The sequence below is a fragment of the Mobula hypostoma genome, chromosome 2, assembly GCF_963921235.1.
Source record: "Mobula hypostoma chromosome 2, sMobHyp1.1, whole genome shotgun sequence".
NCBI lineage: Eukaryota > Metazoa > Chordata > Chondrichthyes > Myliobatiformes > Myliobatidae > Mobula > Mobula hypostoma.
The window spans coordinates 185,761,227-185,784,768 of NC_086098.1; the positions used below are offsets into that span (position 1 = coordinate 185,761,227).

General features: G+C 40.8%; 1 protein-coding gene across 1 annotated transcript in view; it reads right to left on the bottom strand.

The window, feature by feature from the left end:
- LOC134342744 (proto-oncogene tyrosine-protein kinase Src-like) overlaps positions 1-7,416 on the bottom strand; it is a 219,770-nt gene extending 212,354 nt beyond the window's left edge. Inside the window, exon 1 of the mRNA XM_063041250.1 lies at positions 6,796-7,416. The gene's annotated coding sequence lies outside the window, so the exon portion shown is untranslated. The remainder of the gene's footprint in view (positions 1-6,795) is intronic.
- Positions 7,417-23,542: the final 16,126 nt, after the last annotated feature.

Consider the following 23,542-nt stretch of genomic DNA (forward strand, 5'->3'; position numbering starts at 1 on the left):
AAAATACAAATATAGGTTTGTAACTTGAGTTAAAAACATTCAAAGTAATTGTAATTGCTGAGTTTTCTAATAAAGTGGAAACAGCACATCGTGTTTTACCAAGTGTCAACAGCTGACAGATGTTTAGTTATCATTGCTAAATGGAAATTCATGATTAATCATCTTTCGAATCTTTAGTACACCAAAACTTAGGTAAACAGCAACTTGGGATTATATCTCCATCTAAGCAAACATGCTATACTCAAACACAAAGTCACATCATACTATTGCTGGGTATCAAAGTTGAAAATATGAGAACCAACATGGAAGTTTTTGCGGAGTGAAATTAATGTAGCAAGTGAAATATTTCTGGCATTGTTATCTCTCATCAAATAATATGATTGATGGCTGTGCCATCTGGGCTCACTGCACTGGAATGACCTCCACAGACTATCCTCTCTTTTAAAACCACTACTTCCCAAGCCAAGCTTTTGGATACCCTGTCATATAATTTGCTCAGTTTCTGTCAGATTACTCTTCCGTGAAGTGTTTTATATTGTTTTACTGAACGGTACTATCACTTTATAAAGATGATATTTGTAATACTATTAAACACACAGCTGCTATTTTCTCCATAAGATAAAGCTTTATTTATCCTGAAGGAAATTACTGTTGCAAGGTTGTTCAGTCAGAAATATGTACCTTAAGATAAAAATTATAAGCATTGAGGTACGGAAAAATACAAAGTGTACATTAAAAAGTAATAGTGCAAAATACAGATGTGCAATGAAACCATATGCTTAAGGAGGAGGAGTTGTAGCGTCTTATAGCCACAAGGAGAAAGGATCTCCTGTGGAGTTCAGTGGTGCATCTCAGATGAATCAGTCTGTTTCAACTGGTGAATGCTTCAACTGTTGTTCTTCCCCTTCCTAAATGTCACTGAATAAGGTTGCATTTATGCCTTAATCGTTCGGACGCTTCGGTAACACTTGCAATCTTGTTAATTTCATTAATGCCCTTTACCCTTCAAACGTCTTTAATATGCACAAAAATCCAGAAATTTGCATCAAGATGTTAAGTGGACACAGTGCTCTGTGAAGCATCGAAGATATTAATCTGAGTACTGTACTAATACTGTATTGTGTAGCAAAGTGCACTACAACAATGTGATAACTATGATGCAAAGATGTGGATGCTAATGCCAAATCAAGGCTACAATGTTTTTGTCCAGTTTTCTTGATGAAATTATTTTATAAACTCCAAATTCAAATACAACTTCTGAACTTCATTGCTCCAACTTTAAGAAAATATGAAGAAAACTTGGGTAATAACCTGCTTATGGCATTTTTAAACTCTAATATCAAATTCTATTCGAAAAAAATGACAACTTTAACCAAGCTCTTTAAATAAAAGATCCAGCAAGTATTTTGCATTATCTGGTAAAGGTCTAGGGGTCAGAGCAAATTTCCAAGTGCTCCATCACAACTTTATTCTTTAATTTTAAAGTAAATACTTCCCTTTCTGCATTAATCTCAAGTTTTCTATATATTTTTACTGATATTAGAATGAAATTAAAATAAAGCCAATGCTTTGATACGAACATGCAGTACTAAAACACAGATTTCTAAATAATCTTCTGACTGTAGAGAAAGCCGTGTTCTAGCACACAAACTATCTGCCCCATTAGTCATCACCTGACCCATTCATGAAAGAGCATGAAGTTCCCATATTGGCCTCATTAACCACTTCAGGACCCACAAAACCAAAGTGGAAGCAACTTTGATCACTTGGTGCCGCCTAAGTAGAAGGAACTCTGTAAAATAAAGGAATTCACCTTTCAGGATCTAAATACACAGCTTCACCAGCTCTATTTACATAGCAAGAATTTGATGGGCTTCAGAAATAGGTTACTTAAAATATATATAAGCACAAATTATACCAGCAAAACAGATTTATTGGTTAATTCAGAAAATGTCTTCATCATTTAACCATTCAAGAGATCTCAGCTTGGTTCAATTAGCAAATTAAGGAAATTAGTGGAAGGAATCTGGTTACCAAACCTGTATCCTCACATTAAAAGTGAAAAATCATCTCAACACTTCTAAAATTAATAAAATTAGAATAAGCTGTATATCATAATTTTATTAAAATTGTATTTTCTTCCTCAGCCACAACCCCCATGCCCTATTGCAGGTGTTCTGGATAGGAAGAGTCCAGGATGATCAATTCAAAACCACACATTTAAGTTATTTTTTATAATCTATCAAAATGTCATAGAAATCATTCCCTTGATAAACTGCTCCGAATACAAATCAGAACATACATCCTTTCATTAATTTGTGCTACGTGGGATCCATGACACAGATACAAACTATTCAGCTCATCTACAAACGTGAGCAAAGATTTCAATTCATTAGTAAAAGTACGGCTCAAACTTATTTTGTGTAGAAGGGATCTGAATCATAGCATTGGTACAGCACAGAACAGGGCCATTCAGCCCATAAAGCCAATTCTGGCATCCCCAAGTTCCATTCTCCCCAATACCCCACAGTTATTTCTCTCAAATGCCTATTTAATTCCCTTTCGAGAGCATATATTCTATCACACATCCCGGAACTGAAGGCCGCATATAATTAGTCTCCATTTAAAGAAATCCTGTATCCTCCATTGTATCTTTTGCCCAGATGTTGAACCTGGTTCTTGAACTATCCAACAATGGAAACAACCTTCTACTTACTTCACCTGAACTACTTGCGAGCTTGTACACCATCATCAAATCTCCTCTTGAGCACCTTTGCCTGAGTACCAACCCAACTTCTCCAATCTGCCCTGTCTGATGTGTTGGCTGTGGAGATTATAGATGCACAATGTTGATACCAATGTACAAATATACATTTATCAGTACTGATTCCACTGTTAAGCTCTCACTTGCTTTTAATATAATTAATGGCTGGGAATGTTGGAATAAGGTCTGACAACTGAGTTGGGAACAGGCTGTTGGGAGCTTATTCAGTTTACAACAACTATGCTGAGTGGAGGTACTTTTGAAGAGCTCTAAACGTCCATTACAAAGGCAGGCAAGTTTCTATGCCTTTTCGGTTTACTTGAGCCCCTCATGCCCACTCTATTATTCAATAAGCTTGTGGCTAATCTTTTACCCGTCTCTTTCCTGTACCAAACACATATTTATTGATTTCCCTAACACTCAAAAATCTACTGATTGCTGCCTTAAATGTACTGTGACTAAGTTTCTACAGCCTCATGAATAGAGAATTTCAAAGATTAATCATCCACAGGATGAAGCGGCTTTGACTCTCAGCTCTGTATCGCTTGCGCTTTGTTTAGAATATCATAACCTGTACACCAGCGTAAAGGAGAATGAAATAACTGTTACTTCAAATCTGACGCGGCAAAAACAAAACAATGAACACAGTAACCAAAAAGCATAACATAAATATGATGGATTATATACATAAATTGATTGTATGTCCATAAAGTGACACTAGGCACAGTGAGAGAGGCAGAAGGAAGGAAACTATAGGCCAGTTAGTCTGACCTCAGTGGTTGGGAAGATGTTGCAGTCGATTATTAAGGATGAGATCTCAGGGTACTTGAAGGAACATGATAAAATAGGCCATAGTCAGCATGGTTTCCTCAAGGGAAGATCTTGCCTGACAAATCAGTTGGAATTCTTTGAAGAAATAACAAGCAGGATAGACAAAGGAGAATTGGTTGACGTGTGCTTGAATTGTCACAAGGTCTTTTACAAGGGGCCACACATAAGGCTGCGTAATAAGCTACAAGCCCATGGTATTACAGGAAAGATTTTAGCATGGATCAAGCAGTGGCTGATTGGCAGGAGACAGAGTGGGAATAAAGGGAGCCTTCTCTGGCTGGCTGCCGGTGACTAGTGGTGTTCCACTGGGCTCTGTGTTGGAACAGATTCTTTTTAAATTATTTGTCAATGATTTGGATGATAGATTGATGGCTTTGTTGTAAAGTTTGCCGACGATATGAAGATAAGTGGAGGGGCAAAGGGGCTTGGGAGTCCTTGTGCAGTATTCCCTCAAGGTTAATTTTCAGGCCGAGTCTGTGGTGAAGATGGCATATGCAACGTTAGCATTCATTTCAAAAGGACCAAGGATGTAATGTTCAGATTTTATAGAGCACTGGTGAGGCCTTACTTGGGGTATTGTGAGCAGCTTATCATCTTAGAAAGGATGTGCTGAAACTGGACAGGGTTCAAAGGAGATTCACAAAAATGATTCCAGGATTGAATGGCTTGTCATATGAAGAGTGTTTGATGGCTGTGGGCCTGTGCTCACTGGAATTCAGAAGAATAAGGGGTGATCTCATTGAAACCTATCGAATGGTGATAGGCCTTGATAGAGTGGATGTGGAAAGGATGATTCCTATGGTGGGAAAGTCTAAGACCAGAGGACACAGACTCAGAATAGACAATAGGTGCAGGAGTAGGCCATTCAGCCCCTCGAGCCAGCACCACCATTCACTGTGATCATGGCTGATCATCCACAATCAGTACCCTTTTCCTGCCTTCTCCCCATATCCCTTCACTCCACTATCTTTAAGAGCTCTATCTAACTCTTTTTTGAAAGAATCTAGAGACCATTCCACAGAACCACAAGAATAGAGGGGCGTCCTTTTAGAAAGGAGGTGAGGAGGAATTTCTCTAGTCAGAGAGTGGTGAATCTGTGGAATTGATTGTTCAGGGCATGACGGAATATGGGGAGAAGGCAAGAGATTGGGACTGAGAGGAAAATTGGATCAGCCATGATAAAATAGCAGGGCCTACCTAAAGGTCCAAATGGCCTAATTCTGCTCCTATATCTTATGCTCTAACTGTTTTTGAGTTGTGATAGTGATCCCAGTTCAAAACAGTCAGGCCAGGAAAATGATTGACCCTTCATCTAAACTCCTCATAAGAAGTTTGTATGTTTCAGGGTGATAACCTCTCAATTGTGTATCACAGTTTTTCTTAGTTGGGGAGGGGGGAGTCAACGCAATGAAATAAAATTCACCAGAAATGTAAGTCACTGGTACTACATGTTCCTCATTTGGAATGAGTTAAATTCATTAATTTCTCTTCTGCTTCAACCCACACCTCTCATTTTTGAACAAAAATGTATTTAAACAGGTAAAACTACACAAATCAGGAACTGGCAACTCAACAAGAAAGAAGTTTAACTTCCCCATTGTTTCGGCCCACATCTCTCATTTTTTTTTTGCCATGTAAAAGTACCCAGTGATCAGAAACTGACAAGTTAGAGAAATGAGAAGATTCCACTTTTCATTTCAAGAAGTGTGTGGCTTTTGATCATATTTATTCATGGAATTTACCCAACATCTGAGTAAAAACCAGAGATGGTTCAGCTGTACAAATACCAAGAGGTTGCTGATAATCAAAACCCAGTACTTTGGACTTTGTGCACCCAGATATGCAAATAGAACAAATCAGCCAATAAACTCCAAGGTTCTGAAGAAGGTTGTTCCATCTGAAACATTACTTTGAAGTTTAATCACTTCTATTTTCCTAGATGCTGTCTGGCCTGCTGAGTGTTTCCAACATGTTCCGTTGATATGTAAAATTCTGAGAAAACCATTTTGCAGAACCGTGGGTCATCCGATAGAAAAAGCACCCACAGTGCGCACAAGTTTCTTTGTTCCACTAAAAAATCATCTGGAAATGTTGACGATAAAACATATTATTCAATGCTTCGCAGATATTCCCCCAGACTGAAAACACACAAACACGCACGTACACGAACACGCACGAGGGTGTAGACAATCGGCCGGTCATCTTCAACTAATGGGATTCACTTCACTCTGCCGAGGGATTATTTGGGTGTCTGGCATCACGGGATGATGAGCTGTGTTTTAGTGGGCATCCAACACGTATTTACTCATTGCGATTTTTTTGCGGTACTTAAGCAAAATAACTCAAGTGCAAATGAACAAGCTGCGTTTATCCTTCACCCTATGTACACCGGGCACAGCCCGTTGCGCTGGGATACTGGGAGTGCCTGGCGAGATACACATTTGCACCATCCAGGGCGTGACGTATCACCAACATAAATAAAAAGATCATTAAACGCGCTCATACTGAATAATTACATCGATTTGCCCATTTCTCCCGGCTATGGAGCGCGCCTGTACGTGCGAATGTGCGCCTCAGTTATCAACACAATATTATAAGACTACAAGTAGGCAGTGCCGAAGTCCTATTATACCCCACGTTGTAAATCTATTTCCATTATCACCCTGTTAAAAAGATAAATTAGGCAAGACTGCGAAAGTTTGGGGACAGTTCCAGACCAAGATCTGGATATTGTGGCACCTTCCCTCCTCACTCTCATCAATCCAGTGAAATTAACGGTAAAGGCACGGTCATCTGGAGCGGGCTAAATCGGCGGACTTCTTTCTAACAGTCAATGAATAAAGGAGGAAGCCTTTAAAATGGGGAGGGGGGAGTCGGACCGTCCTCCCCCCCCGCCCCCGTGATCAATCGAACCGCATTCCGATGCAGCCAAAATGAAAGAAACGCACCAAACTTTACAGCAACACCACACATCGAGAAAATATTTCGCGCTGCGGGGATCAGAGCAGATTAGGCAGCGAAAGGGTAACTGGAAGCAGGGGTCTACGGCTCAGCTGCGGGGACTGGTGCGTGTCGATCAGACATTCATTCAGTGAGTGGGGTTCTGGGGAAATCCGATCTGTGTCTATGGGTCCGCAGCCGGTGGGTGTGATTGGCTGCCTTTCAAGGGCTGATCAATTTTACCACAATAGGTCACTTACCTTCGCCTCTCTTCCCCCAAAGCTGCTCCTGACACGTGTCTCCTCTGCCAGCCGCTGACTGAAACGGTCATTGAAACGCCAAGTTAATGTAGGTTCACAGCCCAGACGCCATGCCCGCGCTGGAGGGGGCTAGACCTCGTTCCCAAACGGCAGCAGCCGAATAGTACGAACCTCCTTCCAATCCCAACTGATGTCTGAAACGGACCGCCGCCCCGATTCACGCCGCGATCCGCACTTTTAATTATTCATTCTTCCTCAAGCGGATAAACGCCGAATCTGTGCAAAGACATGCCACTCCACCTGGAAACTACTCTTCTTGCAGCTCAGCAGAGTGCTAGTCTGTTAAAGCCGCGGGAGGGGCGGTGCAATAATTGCCGAGTCTTGCTCCGGAAACGCTTCACAGCAGAAACCACCTTTTTGATCCTCGAAATTAAAGCAAACAGCTCCACTCGTGGTTGAGACGGAATCCACTAGAATTTGGGACGTGGTGTAGCGTCATGACTTTAAGCCAAAGCACGGAGACAGTGTATCATCTGTTTTCTTTGTGTTGCTGTCTGATTCATTCCTTCTGCTACCATTCTTCGGTCATCGTGCCTTGGTTACCTCCCGTCCGTTTGCGCCCCTTCTCAGTCGTACGTTCTCCTTTCTAATTTTCCCCAGCTTTCTTTGCCCCATTTCTCCATTATTCATCTTTTTTTTAATTGAACCATTACTTCGTGATCGATTTACTCATTACAGCCCCGGCAGGTTTGCAATCATGAGAATAGTATTTATGAAAAGGTAGGTGGAGTCTTCCACGGCTAATATCACATACCTCAGTTCCTACTTGGAAGAAGTGATTAGTGTGATGGAATGCCGCACGAACCACCTCCCCTCCACTGACTCGGAAAGGCTGTCAACATAATCAAGAACCACTCCCACCCTTCTTTCTTCTCTCCTATCCCATCAAACAAAAGATTCAAAAGCCTGAAGCGTTCCTAATAAACTGTCCATTGAGCGTAAGTCAGTAGTGAGGCTGCACTTGGAGTTAGGTGACAGGGCACTGAGTTTCGGAGTTGGCACATCATGTTCAACGGTTCAGTTTATTATCAGGTAAAGTATACAGTGCACAATCTGAAATCCTTACATCCTTACGCTCCACTGGCATCCACCAAACATCAGAAAAACCCCGAAGAATGAATGACAGGAAACGTTAGAACCCCAAAGCCCCCCCCACATGCACAAGCAGAAGCAAAAGCATCAACTCTCCCACCCTCCACCCACTCGTTTCAGCAAAAGTATCAACCCCCACTGTTGCAGTTGAATAGTTCTGACGAAGGGCTCTGGCCTGAAACGTTGACTGATCGCTTCCACGGATGCTGCCCGACCTGCTGAGTTCCTCCAGCGTGTTGTGACTGTTGCCGTTGAATAAGTAGCTGGCGAGGCTGCACTTGGAGTACCGATTACAGATTTGGTCACCCTGTTATAGAAAAGTTGTGGTTAAACTGGAAAGAATTCAGATATGATTTATGATGGTGTACCAGAACTAGAATTATTAGGACCACGTCATTATTCCTTAGCATTTAGGAGAATGAGTGGCGCCTTATAGCAATGTTTAAGCAAGGTTGATGGTAACAACACCCGCAAAATACTGGAGGAACTCGACAGGTCAGGAAGCATCCATGGAACTGAACAAACAGTACACATAACAATCTACACAATCTACATCCATCCCCCATCAGGAAGGTCTCAAAGCTCTATGCTTCTTTTTGGATTCCAGACCTAATCAGTTCCCCTCTACCACCACTCTGCTCCGTCTAGCAGAATTAGTCCTTACTCTTAATATTCTCCTTTTGCTCCTCCCATTTCCTCCAAACTAAAGGTGTAGCTATGGGCACCCATATGGGTCCTAGCTATGCCTGCCTTTTTGTTGGGTTTGTGGAACAATCTATGTTCCGTGCCTATTCTGGTATCTGTCCCCCACTTTTCCTTCGCTACATCGACGACTGCATTGGCGCTGCTTCCTGCACGCATGCAGAACTTGTTAACTTTATTAACTTTGCCTCCAACTTTCACCCTGCCCTCAAGTTTACCTGGTCCATTTCCGACACCTCCCTCCCCTTTCTAGATCTTTCTGTCTCTGTCTCTGGAGACAGCTTATCCACTGATGTCTACTATAAGCCTACTGACTCTCACAGCTATCTGGACTATTCCTCTTCTCACCCTGTCTCTTGCAAAAACGCCATCCCCTTCTCGCAATTCCTTCGTCTCCGCCGCATCTGCTCTCAGGATGAGGCTTTTCATTCTAGGATGAGGGAGATGTCTTCATTTTTTAAAGAAAGGGGCTTCCCTTCCTCCACTATCAACTCTGCTCTTAAACGCATCTCCCCCATTTCACGTACATCTGCTCTCACTCCATCCTCCCACCACCCCACTAGGAATAGGGTTCCCCTGGTCCTCACCTACCACCCCACCAGCCTCCGGGTCCAACATATTATTCTCCGTAACTTCCGCCACCTCCAACGGGATCCCACCACTAAGCATATCTTTCCCTCCCCCCCTCTCTCTGCATTCCGCAGGGATCGCTCCCTACACAACTCCCTTGTCCATTCGTCCCCCCCATCCCTCCCCACTGATCTCCCTCCTGGCACTTATCCGTGTAAGCGGAACAAGTGCTACACATGCCCTTACACTTCCTCCCTTACCACCATTCAGGGCCCCAAACAGTCCTTCCAGGTGAGGCATCACTTCACCTGTGAGTCGACTGGGGTGATATACTGCGTCCGGTGCTCCCGATGTGGCCTTTTATATATTGGTGAGACCCGACGCAGACTGGGAGACCGCTTTGCTGAACATCTACGCTCTGTCCGCCAGAGAAAGCAGGATCTCCCAGTGGCCACACATTTTAATTCCACATCCCATTCCCATTCTGACATGTCTATCCACGGCCTCCTCTACTGTAAAGATGAAGCCACACTCAGGTTGGAGGAACAACACCTTATCTTCCGTATGGGTAGCCTCCAACCTGATGGCATGAACATTGACTTCTCTAACTTCCGCTAGGCCCCACCTCCCCCTCGTACCCCATCTGTTACTCTTTTTTATGCACACATTCTTTCTCTCACTCTCCCTTTTCTCCCTCTGTCCCTCTGAATATACCTCTTGCCCATCCTCTGGGTCACCCCCCCCCGTCTTTCTTCCCGGACCTCCTGTCCCATGATCCTCTCGTATCCCCTTCTGCCTATCACCTGTCCCGCTCTCGGCTCCATCCCTCCCCCTCCTGTCTTCTCCTATCATTTTGCATCTCCCCCTCCCCCTCCAGCTTTCAAATCCCTTACTCACTCTTCCTTCAGTTAGTCCTGACGAAGGGTTTCGGCCTGAAACGTCGACTGCGCCTCTTCCTATAGATGCTGCCTGGCCTGCTGCGTTCACCAGCAACTTTGATGTGTGTTGCTTGAATTTCCAGCATCTGCAGAATTCCTGTTGTTTACACAATCTACAATCTATATTTCCATGGATGCTGCCTGACCTGCTGAGTTCCTCCTGCATTTTGTGTATGTTGCTTTGGATGTCCAGCATCTGCAGAATTTCTTGTGTTTATGACGGCAACAATCTTTTCCCCAAGTGCAGGAGCCATGCATCTAGTCTCTCTCTGCATTGTATTCTGTGTTGCACCTTTACTATGTTTACTGTGCTAACCAGTCACGAGTGGGGGCATGGTAACAGCAAAGGGAATAAGTTACATATGTGTGCTTTGTTCGAGGCAGTTGCAGCTGAGGGCTGAGGGGTGTCATATCTTTTGTTGCCCACTCAATTTCAATTAGTTACACTTAAGTACGCTTAAGTTTCATCACTTCAAGATTGCATGTTTACTAGTTGCTAATAAAGGATCGAATACATATCTTCGACTTTTGGAACAATCATTGGATAAGGGTGTGTCATACAAGTATTACAAATCTGTGGGGTCGCCAGCAGCGGCTATTGGTTTGATTAGAATTGGCTGCTACACCAAGGTAAGAGAGATCAAAACTAGGGGCATAGATTTAGATTGAGAGTGGTAAGATTTAAAAGGGGTCTCGGGCAACTTTTTCATACAGAGTGTGTGAGTATGTGGAATGAGCTGCCAATGAAAGTGGTTGAGGTGGGTACAGTAGTATAATTTAATAAGCACTTGATTAGAGTATGTGCGTGGCCGGCTTGGAGGGATGTGAACCGAATGAAGGACATTACGGCTAGAGGGTTGCCATTGTGGTTGTTTGGGCTGAAGGGCCTGTGTCCTTTAATTACTGCTACAGATGAATCTGTGAAAGGTGAAACCAGTTGAAGAGGGAGATCATGGATAGATTGAGTCAGGCGAGAGAGGGGGAAGGGTAGAGTTAAGAGCCTGTGGCTGGTGGGTGATAGGTAAAGACAGATATGGGGACAGAAAAAATAAAATAGAAGAGGCAGATGGAACAGCTAAAGGGAGGGAGGAGGAAAATATAGAACTCTGCAAGAGACAGACGAAGCTGCAAATAAATAAGGAAGATGTTAAGTGGTACCAAATAAAGGAAGATAATTGATAATTGGCTTATTATTGTCACATATATTGAGATACCATGAAAAGCTTTTGTTTGCATGCTGTCCAGACAGATCACTCCATACTTAAGTACATTGAGATAACAAAAGAGGAGAACAATAAATAACACAACTCCAACACCTTCTCCAGCTGGCAGATGGAGCCAGCTGAAAAAGGGAAGAGGAGATTCGGTATGTATAGTGTGCGGATGACAAGCAGGTGAGGGAGAGGACCTACCTGAAATTAGAAACAGCCAGTCTATTTAACTGGTACCCCCTTTGCCACTTTCCACATTCAGCACTGCTGCTCCATCAGGCTCAAGGACAGCTTCTAGCTAAACATAATAAAGCTACCAAGTAGATCCCTAGTACAATATGATGGAGTCTTAACCTCACAGTCTACCTTGTTATGACATTTTCCTCTACCTGTTTTTCTCTGTGGCTGTTACATTTTATTCTGTATTGTTATTGTTTATTTCTTACTAACTGTGTAATGATTTGATCTGTAGGAACAGTAAGCAAGACAAGCCTTTCATTCTACCTGTGACCATAACAAACCAAAACCATTACCTATAACTGTGATGCATATCAACTTCTGCCATTCACCGAGAAATTTTCATCAGCACCTCCCGAATTTGCAGGCCTGCAGCACCAGGTACTGAGGCTAGATCTTCGGCTCCCTAGTTAATACCACAAGGGAGTATCTTCCCCACATGAACTGCAGTTGTTAAAGATGGGGCACGTCACCAACACCTATCCAGGGCGATTAGGAATGGGCAAAAGCACTGGCTGTGGCAATGACACTCACAACCGACATTGCTGTAGTGCTGTTCGTGACCTGAGGGCATTCAAAATTACTTTATAATCAACAGCACACTTTTGCTCTGTAATAATTGCTGTGGTTTGAGAGGTGTGCCAGCCTATCAAAAAAAAGCACGGTTCGATATACAACCGTGAACAGATGATTTTTTTAGCAATCTGTGTGAGTGTTAAATGCTGTCCTGGAGAATGGAAAGAACTGCCCCGAATGGGGGTGCTTAGCATTGACCATATTGAAATTAGTGCCTGGGGACATTCAGCATTCATCTGAGAGATCAGACTGAACTCCAGTTTAGTGTTTAAACTGGAAGTCCACACCTTTGACAATTTAATACTTCCTCAACATTGTACTCAACTGCCAGTCAAGATTATGTGCCCGAGTCACTGGAAGGTCAGATGTTCAATCTTTTCTGACAAATTCTGAGAGTTCTATTGAGCCACTGATGACACTTGTTCTATGATTTTTGACCCTGTAGTCTGGCTCCTAATTACGAATGAATGAAGAGTGCAGAAGAAAGATCAATTGTACCATGATAGGAGCCACACATTCCAACCAATGCATTCAATATTTCTTATCAGTTGTTAGAATATTATTGGTATAAGTTTTTCAGAGCGGAAGCCTGGAAAGAAATAATGAAAATATATATTAAACAATACCAACAGAAAAGTATACCAATATTATTAAATTCTGCACAATATTAATTGCACTAATAATCATACTGAGCAAACAGGAAGTATTCCTGTCATTAATTTGGTACAGTCAGAGCAGTTATTTTTTATAATGGTACAGAATTACAATAGAGCAATATAAAACTATTAAAGAAGGCTATTAAATTCAAACTATTCTTTATAGTGCAACTACATTCAAGATTCAAGAATCACGAATGTAAAGAGGAATAAAATGATTGTCACTCTGGATCCAATGCAGCATAAAAAACACAATAGCATAAAGAACAAAATAGAAAAACACAAATATACAAACAATCCTATAAAAAATGTACAAGTACCAGAAAATCTGCAAATGCTGGAAATCTAAAGTAACACACACAAAATACTGGAGGAACTCAGCAGGTCAGGCAGTATTTATGGAAAAGAGTGAAGAGCTGATATTTTGGGCAGACACCCTTCATCAGGACACAGGTTCAAAACATACATACCATCATCAGGTCGATGAAGGGTCTTGGCCTGAAATGTCAACTGTTTACTCTTTCCCATAGATGCTGCCTGGCCTGCTGAGATCCTCCAGCATTTTGTGTTTGTTACAATGTACAAGTAGCTGTTGTATACATAGACATCTACCCTCAACTATAGTCACTCTGTTCCTTCTTGTTCTAGAGAGGCTTCCAATGAAGTTTTCATTTGGCTGTCTGGCTCAATTGCTGTCTGCAACATGGATGAAAAATCCATCTAAGTTCCCATACGCAATAGTACTTGAATTTTAAATTCTGTTACAGTTCAGTGCATGAGTTCTAATCAAACTCATGATTCCTAAGTGCAGGTAGCACAAGACAGTAGATTAAAATATCTTAAAGAAGTTAGACAATGCAGAAAGATTTTTAAAAATCTGAAAATAATGAAATCTAATTAATAATTGAATATACTGAATATGTACAGTAAGTACTGAAAGAGTGACTGATAATAGTAAATTACTTATGTCCTTCACAATTTCCATTCTATCAGAATAATAATTTCAGTGGATTTCATCAGTCTTACAACTGATTCATTATCTGTTTCGATAAGCTTTGGTCATAATAATGAATTCCTTTGTGAAAAGATTTCAATTAACATTGAGTAACTGGTATGCCATGTTAATTGTATCTCAGGTTATAATATATGTATATATTATAACCTGAAATACAATTGCGTGTACTCAATTAGATATTGTTAACTGTATCTGCTTAGTCTCTTAGAATGAATGTTAATAATTGTCACTGATTTATCTTCCAAGCATTTTGTGAGCTCTGATTTGAACCTTAAACCATTTTTCTTCTCATATTCTTGAAGATAAATTTCATCTTAATCTTTAATAGACTGCCAAGGCCTTCACAAGACAAGTGCAATAAGCAAGTAGTTTTCAATATAGATAGGCTTTGAAATAGGATTCAAAATGTTAGCACCTAGCTATTGCTTACGTTCAATTCCATTAACATTTATATCAAATACACAAGAAATTCTGTAGATGCTGGAAATCCAAAGCAGCACACACGGAACACTGAAGCAACTCAGCAGCCCAGGAAGCATCTATGGAAGTGAATAAACAGTCGATGTTTCATACCGAGACCCTTCTTCAGTCCTGAAGAAGAGTCTCGGCCTGAAACATCGACTGTTTACTCCTTTTCAATTTATATCATAAATTCTTTTATAAACTCAAAAATGCTTTATCTTTTTATAGGTATAGCAAGTTATAAATATTGAATGCATTCTTAACAAGATGTCCTGCAAATCCTTTCATGAGTAGGCTAATCAAATGGATAGCAGTTAAAAAGTTTGACTAGAATTATTGGTTCGTGATATAGATCCTAATTACTACTTGCGTACTTAGATGTTAAGTAATAATTATAATAAAAAGTAACAAGTAATTACTATCCCAAAACGTAAGAGATATTCTTAATGGTTGTACAAAATCAATACATTAATGAATCTGATTATTTTTCAAGTATTCAAACAGAATAGAAGCATAATCCAGCAGAAAGTGCATTAATAAAATTGTAAGAGTTTACATAATCCTCATTAACAAGTAAATTCTTCTTTGATCATTGTTGATTACATTATTGTCTGTTTAAATTTGATAAGACAAGGCTCCGATAAAAAAAATCTCTGCTAATTCCCAAAAGTTATTAAAACAATGCAATACTAAGCTTCCATTCATTGAGAAATATTTATTAACGTGTCAGGAAATCAGATACCTTAACAGAAAAGCTATCAAACTGGAAAAAATAATAGATCCAACTTTCTAATTAAATAAATTAATGATGACAAGTAATTGATTAATGGAGGATCAAGCAATGCCCTCTGTATCCAAATGCAAAATGACCTTGTTTAGTCAATGTTATCAATATTCAGCTATTAGAATATGTACATTGGTAAATAATAAATGTACATTATTAATTCACCTTTAACATGGAAAGAATAATAATGTGAATGAAAGGCTATCAAACATTGCATTCATGCTGTTTCCTCTCTCCAGATACTGCTTGACCTGCTGAGTATTGTCAATTGAACATGACAAAATCATACTAATAAGACTTACTACTTGAGATTGAACTGATTTGATGGAGAACAGTTTGAAAAGTTGAATATGCAACTTGTCCCATTTCCAAAAGTACACATTTGTTGACTCATAAAATTCATAATTAAAGTTTGTGTTATGAATGCAAAATGATCAAGCATCATTTGGAATTATTGCATATGATTCACCCTTTGATTTGGTTGATTGTCTGGAAAACTCAGCAGTTAAGAGTTTGTGAATCAGTTATAGTCTGTGCCATAAATAGGGTTGGGCAGCTCCTCTGGATTTTATATATTCTGCATGTTTGGGGAAATAGATAAAATAATGTAAATCTTCATGACTTCGTAGCACACAGATTATTCAGTCTATTGGACAAATGGAATAGTTTAGGAAGAGTTTTCCCTTTTATCTTTCCTCTCTGCTCTTCAAGAGTTTATCAATTTCCCCTCTGAGCAGTTTTTTCCCCCCTGTTTTCCACTAGACAACAAACTGAATCCAAATTGATGCAGAAAATGAAGTGAGTCCTCTGACACCATTTGGGTGAAATTTTTTCTCTACTGTGCCATTTTATTGGCTTGGTATTATTATCCTTCACACAAAATTCAACAAAGATAAAACAATACAACGCAAAAACAGGCCCTTCAGCCCATTATGTCTGTGTTAACCATGCCGATTTAACTAATCCCATTGATCTAACCATAGTCTATGTTCCTCAGTTCACTGTCTGTTCACGTGCCTGTCTGTATGCCTTTTAAATATTACTAGTACATCTATTTCCTCCACTGCCCTTGGCAGCACATTCTAGGCACCTACCGCTCCGTACAAAAGACCTGCTTTATAAATCTCTTTTTAAAAGCAGTTTTACCCCTTTACCACTTTCACTTAAAAACTATGTCCTCTTTTTTTTTAATTTCCACCCTGGGAAAAAGAATCTACCTAAATATATAACGAAGGAAGTATCATCAGGTATGATGTAATATGTGATGCTTGATAACATTTATCCTGTTATACCTTAAGTGCATTCCATTACAAGTTTAGCAGTGGTATAAATCATTGGTTTCAATTGAGTAAAACTCAGTTAGATTCCATACAGATGTGAAATCTACCTTTTGGATTAAGCCCAGATCTACAAAGAGTGCTGCCATAAGAAAGCAGTATGCATCATCAAGGACTCCCAGCATTTAGACTATGTTCTCTTCTCGCTGCTGCCATCGGAAAGGAAATATAGGAGCCTTATGCCACTTACCATGAGGTTCAGGAGCAGTTTTTACCCTTCAACCATCAGGCTCTAGAAAGAGCATGGATAACCATTCGACATAACACAGCACAGAACTGATCATTGAACACAATTTCACTTTGAAGGACTCGTCAACTCATGTTCAAGTATTATTTTATTTATTTATTCATTCATTCATTCTATTTGCATAGTTTGTCTTCTTTTGCACATTGGTTGCTTGTCAGTCTTTGATTGTGTGTAGTTTTTTATTGATTCTACTGTATTTCTTTCTTCTACTGTTAATGCCTGCAAGGAAATGAATCTCAGGGTGTTATATAGTGACATATACACACTCTGATAATAATTACTTTGAACTTTGAGAATGAATATTCGAGATGTGGATCTTAAATTGGAGAGCAGGGAGTGCCTGGAATGAGGAGTTTGAGGGAGCAGGGGAAGCAGAGTTGCCAACAGCATTGAAGAGCTGTCCAGATGAGCACTAGAATTGCCTTCGCCCCGAAGACTCGGGACCATGTGCTGGAAGATCAAATTAATACATAATTCTGCACCTTGGTCAGTGTGGACAAAGTGAGACAAATGGCCTGTCAGGAGTCCACTGAGGTATTGACCTAATTTTGTAGGCTTTCAGTTTCACTCCCACCACAGAAAAATATATCATTTCACTTCACTTGATTTGAGGTAGAATCTTGATTGTCAATTTAAGATCCACACCTGCTCACAGCTGGGTATGGAAACACCAATATCCTTGAATGGAAACTACAACAAAAAGTAGTGGATAAAGCCCAGACCATCGTAGGTAAAGCGCTCTTAACTATTGAGCACATTGACATGAAATGCTGTTGTGAGAAAGCAGCATTCAATTAGGGAACCCCATCACCCAGGACATGCTCTCTCCTTGCTGCTGCCATCAGGAAGATGGTACAGCAGCCTCAAGACTCACACCACCAGGTTTAGGAATAGTTACTGCCCCTCAACCATCAGGCTCTTGAACCAAAGGGGATAATTTCACTCAACATCACTTAACCCATCACCGAAATGTTCTCACCACCAATGGACTCATTTTCAAGGGCCTTCATCTCATGTTCTTGATATTTATTGTTTATTTATTTTTTATTATTATTTCTTCTTTTTGTATTTGCATTGTTAGTTTCTTCTGCACTTTGGTTGAAAGCCCTAGTTGGGCGGTCTTTCATTGATTATGTTATGGTTATAATTCTGTAGATTTGAGTATGCTCACAAGAAAATGAAGCTCAGGGTTGTATATAGTGACATATATACAACTTGAACTTCGAGACCCTTGGCCTGTGTTCACTGGAAAATGGTGGGGTGGGGCGAGGTTAAAGGGGCAGGATTAGATACATAAAATTATATGATAGACTGCAAAATTTTTACCCCTGAGTGGAAGTGGAGGACCTAGATTTAGAGGAAGAGATCAATTATTTCATGGGGATTTTAGAAGTTCTCCACAATTCTCCTCATAATTCAAGTGCTCTAGTCCATGCAACGTGATGGAGAATCTCCTCTGCACCCTGTCCAGCAGACCTACAGTTCTGTGCAAAAGACTTTGGTGCATGCGCACGCACACACACACACACACACACACACACACACACGGGGTGCCTAAGACATTTGCACAGTACTGTATTTGTTAACATGGAGTGGACAGCCAGTTTGTAAATCTGGCAGCAGCAAAGAATGTTGGGAGTGGTGAGGGTGGAGCGCCACAGGAACAACGTGGGACAGGTGATAGTGTGGGTGCAGACACACCCAGTCCTGAGACACCAGGCAAGGTCATTTGATTCCAAATTATTGGTTTATTGATCATTACAGAATGTCTCTCTGGTGCTTCCTGCTCCCTCCCCTCTCTCCTCCCCTTTTCCCAACCATGATTCCCCTCTCCCTGCCCCCTTCTCACTCTCAGTCCACAATGGAGACCCATATCAGAATTAGGTTTATCATCACTCACATATGATGTGAAATTTGGTTTTATATGTGCCTAAGACTTTTGCACAGTTCTGTAGGAGCAGACTTAGGCCATTCAGCCCATTGATTCTGTTCCACCATTCCATTATGACTGATTTATTAGTCTTCTCAATCCCATTCTCCTGCCTTCTGCCTGTAACCTTTAATGCTGTAACTAATCAAGATCCCCTTAACCCCTCCACTTTAAGTATACCCAACGAGTTGGCCTCCACAGCCTTCTGTGACAATTCACCACCCTCATTACCTCTGAGATACGCCCACTGGTCTGAGACTCCCCCCACCATAGGAAACATCCTCTCCATTTCCACTCCATCTAGACCTTACAGCATTTGATAGGCTTCAATGAGATCGCCACTCATTCTTCTAAACTCCAATGAGTACAGGCCCAGAGCCATCAGGTGCTCCTCATACATTAACCCTTTCATTCCTGAGATCATTCTCATGAACATCCTCTGGGCCTGCTCCAAATCCAGCACATCCTTTCTTAGATAAGTGGCCGAATACTCCAAGTGCAGTCTGACCAATGCCTTATAAAGACTCGGTATTACATCCTTGCTTTTATATTCAGAGTATGGTCACAGTCTGGGTGATGGTGCCACTTGGTCCTTGGGACTTTCTATCAGCACCAAACAGGACCACAGCATGTTGTGTGGTGTAATGTCCGGGCACTAATTAAAAAACTAAGAGTTATTGTTGAACAAGCTCTATGAAACTCTTGTCTGACCACACTAGGAATACTGTGTTTGGGCCAATTATTTGTAGGAAAGATGTGGCAATGTTAAGGAGCATGCAGAGGAGATTTACCAGGGTGCTGTCTGGATTAGAGAACATGTCTTATGCGGAAGGGTTAGTGAGCTAGGGCTTTTCTCTTTGGAACGAAGGAGGATGAGAAGTGACTTGATAGAGGTGTATAAGATAATAAGAGACATAGATAGAGTGGACAACCAGTGCCTTTTTTTATAGGATGGAAATGACTAATACGGAAGGAAATCCTGAGTGGAGGAAAGATTAGGGAAGGTGTTGGAGATAGGTTTTTTTTACACGGAGTAGTAAGTGTCTGCAATGCACTGCCTGGGGCGGTGATAGAGGCTGATTCATTTGAGACATTTCAGAAACTCTTAGATAAAAGTTTTAAGTTCAAATTAAATTTTATTATTAAAGTACAGACTTGTCACCATATACAACCCTAAAATTCATTTTCTTGTGGGCACACGCAATAAATCTATAGAATAATAACCATAACAGAATCAATGAAAAACCACCCAACTAGGCTATTCAGCCAGAGAGCAGAAGACAAGAGACTGTGCAAATACTAAAAGTAGAAATAATAATAATAATAATAATAAAAAACATAAATACCGAGAACATGAGATGAAGAGTCTTTGAGAGTGGATGGGCACATAGATGAAAAAAGTAGGGTTATGGGCTGTGTAGGAGGGAAGGGGTTAGGTTGATTGAGGAGGTAAAATGATGGCAGATCATGAACCGAAGGGCCTGTACAGTGCTGTACTGTTGTATGTTTCATGACAGCCAGAGGAATAAAGAGAAAAAAACACCAGTCAGATGCAGAAGCTGTCAGATGCCTGAAGGTCTTCTCATTTTAGTGAGAGTTCACTTGGCCCCATTTATCATCCATTCATGGGACAAGATCCTTATCTGTCAGACCAGCAAATGTTGCCCATCTCCATTTACTACTGAGTTGAAAGCTGCCTTGATGCAGTCCCAGATGCAATGCTTCTGTGCCAATCAGGGATGATTGACATATATATTAACATTTAATTTCACCTTTAATCTTTCAGAATACAGTATGGCAATATTCCATTAGGTTACTGACACCGTTTGGACTGAGGGTATTCTCTGTGAAGCGACAATTTTAAAAATGCACTTCGCAATTGGACAAACCCATCAAATAGTAATTCTTCGATAGATTCTGCAGGGATAATTGCTGCTTGCTCCAGTATTTTTGATTGACTGTAATGATAACCTGTTCAGTTTTCAAATCCACTAGAAGTAGGTGCTGTCACTATAAGTCAACATCCCCAATATAAACACAATCAAGGAAACCTTTGAAGTTCTGACCTTCAATTAAAAATCACTCAAGTAACTGTCATGTTTGTTTCTCACTGAACAGTATGGATTCCCAGAGCTTATTTCAGAATCCTAACAAATTGCCAATCCATTCGAGTAACTATTACTGTTTTAGATTTTAAGATGAGTGACTCTGCAATTGTGACCAGCCCTTTCAAGTTACTAGTACCCAGGAAATACCAAATATACAATTTTTTAACTGAGATCGGCAACTAGTATGGTCCTCAGCAATACATTTTTCCTTCCTTTTGAGAAGAGACAATTGCAAAACTGAACATTTGTAATGATTGTTATGTCTCCATGTCTCTTCTGTTTATTCATTCCAGTGGTCACTTTGAACTGAACACATCAAGTGGGCAACAGTTCAAGGGAATTTTTTTGATTTCTATCTTGAGTTGAATGTTTCATCCATCAGATGGTTCTTCAAGTAGTGCAGCAATGTACTGAAGCACATATTCAAGTATCCTGCCCATAACAATCGTAATCCCTTAACCACACTTACACCATCCTGGAGTAGATGAAAGCTTTCTGGTGCATTTATCAACTAAATTGATCCAAGGTATTCTTTCTGTAATTGTCAGTTGAAAGATGAAACCATTCTCTCAGACGCCCAACAGGGTATGTAGCTCCTATGTATTATAAATTCAAAACACGAGCCATGATTTTGCAGTGAAATATCTAGTGACAAAGGTTCAGCGGCAATTCTGTGAACTACATTGTGCATTGGTGTATGGAAACTGACAAGACAGGAAATGAAAGCCTACTGCTCAATAGGTTGAGGTTCATGAAGATTCTGAAGGCAGAGTGCTTTTTTCACAAATGAACACCAGTGCATTAAACTGTGAGCTTACATAATCCAAACCGATGGCATGAATATCAATTTCTCCTTCTGGTTAAAAAAAATCCCTCCCCCTCTCCTTTTCTTCTATTCCCCACTCTAGCCTCCTATCTCTTCTCACCTCCCTGTCACCTCCCCTTGGGTCCCCTCCTCCTTCCCTTCCTCCTATAATCCACTCTCCTCTGATATCAGATTCCTTCTTCCCCAGCCCTTTACCTTTACCACCCACCTGGCTTCACCTATCATCTTCTAGCTAGTTTTCCTTTTCCTCCCCCCACCGTCTTATTCTGGCATCTTCCCCCTTCCTTTCCAGCCCTGAAGAAGGGTCTGGTTCCGAAACGCCAACAGTTTATTCATTTCCATAGATGCTGTCCGACCTGCTGGGTTCGTCCAGCGTTTTGTGTGTGCAGCTTAATTAGTTATTTAGATATCCGAATCCAACAGATAGAATATTTGGGAGGTAGCTGGTGTCAAAAAGGGTGAAGACTCCAATTATCCTAACCATTACAGGCATTTATTGCCCATTTCATGGAATTGTGGTGCTTGTCTTAATTCCTTAATGATATCAGTCTAATTTTGATGCTGTAATAAAATAGTTTACAAAAAATGGAATGACTATAGATTCATTGTTCAATAGAACCCATGGGAACAATGAAAGTTACTTCAATTAAATTTTAACTGAGTTTAATATGGCAATGAATCACTTATATCTATAGTTTGCTGTCAGCAGAAATTTAGGTACATTAAAAGATGAACTAATGCAAGTGGATTCAGTTCCAAGAAAGCTATTACTGAAAATTTGTTTTGGTGAGAAAAGACCACGTATTAATAAGCAAGTAATAACAGTTTAGCTACAACAAAAAATATACCACAGACCCTCCCTGAGTTACAAACACCCAAGTTATGGACACACTCTACATACAGATGAATATTTGGGATGGGTAGGAAGGGATTTGCAGACATTTGTAGGGTTGCTGGCATCTTCTGCCAGATGAAAACAACCCATTTCTATGTGCATTTTCTCCTCAGCTCCTTTCTGTTGAGCTTCAAATTGAGTGGCTAGGTTGAGTTGAGCCAGAGAGGTCAGCTGGCGGCCACATCTGTTTATTTACTTATTTACTGGGTTACAGCACGCATACGCCACCCAATTTAATCCTACCCCAATCACAGAACAACTTACAATGACCAATTAACCTCCCACCTGTACGTCTTTGGACTATGGGTGGAAACCAGAGCACCCGGAGGAAACCACTGCGGTCACAGGGAGAACGTACAAACTCCTTACAGGTAGCGACAGGAATCCCCACCCCAGCTCAATCTCCCATCATTGCTCTTCCTATATTATCTTCTCGCATGCATTGTGTCTGTTTATTTCCAATTTACGGACAGTGTGGGTCACACACTATTTCCAGGAATGGAACCCTGTCATGGCCAAGGGGGCTGCCTGTAAAATCTGTTCTCCAAAAATGATCAATATCAAGTCAATTCAAGATTAGATTACGAAGACACGCAGTCCTCTTTTATTGTCATTTAGTAATGCATGCATTAAGAAATGATACAATATTTCCTCTGGTGTGATATCACAAAACACAGGACAGACCAAGACTGAAAAAACTGACAAAACCACATAATTATAAAATATAGTTACAACAGTGCAACAATACTATAACTTGATGAAGAAGTCCATGAGCACAGTAAAAGTTCAAAGTCTCTCAAATGTCCCACATCTCACGCAGACGAGAGAAGGAAGAAAAACTCTCCCTGCCATACCTGACCACAATCCGTCTCGGAGTCATCTGAAAACTTTGATCCACCGAATCAGCTCTCCAACACCGAGTACTGAGCGCCATCTCTGTCCGAACAATTCGACCTCAATCTCGGTCGCCAACAGCAGGCAAAGCTGGGGATTTTGAGGCCTACCCTCCGGAAGATTCCCGACCACGTAGTAACGACAGCAGCGAACGAGCGTTTCAGAAATCTCTCCAGATGTTCGTTTGTGCTTTTACGTCCCTCTCCA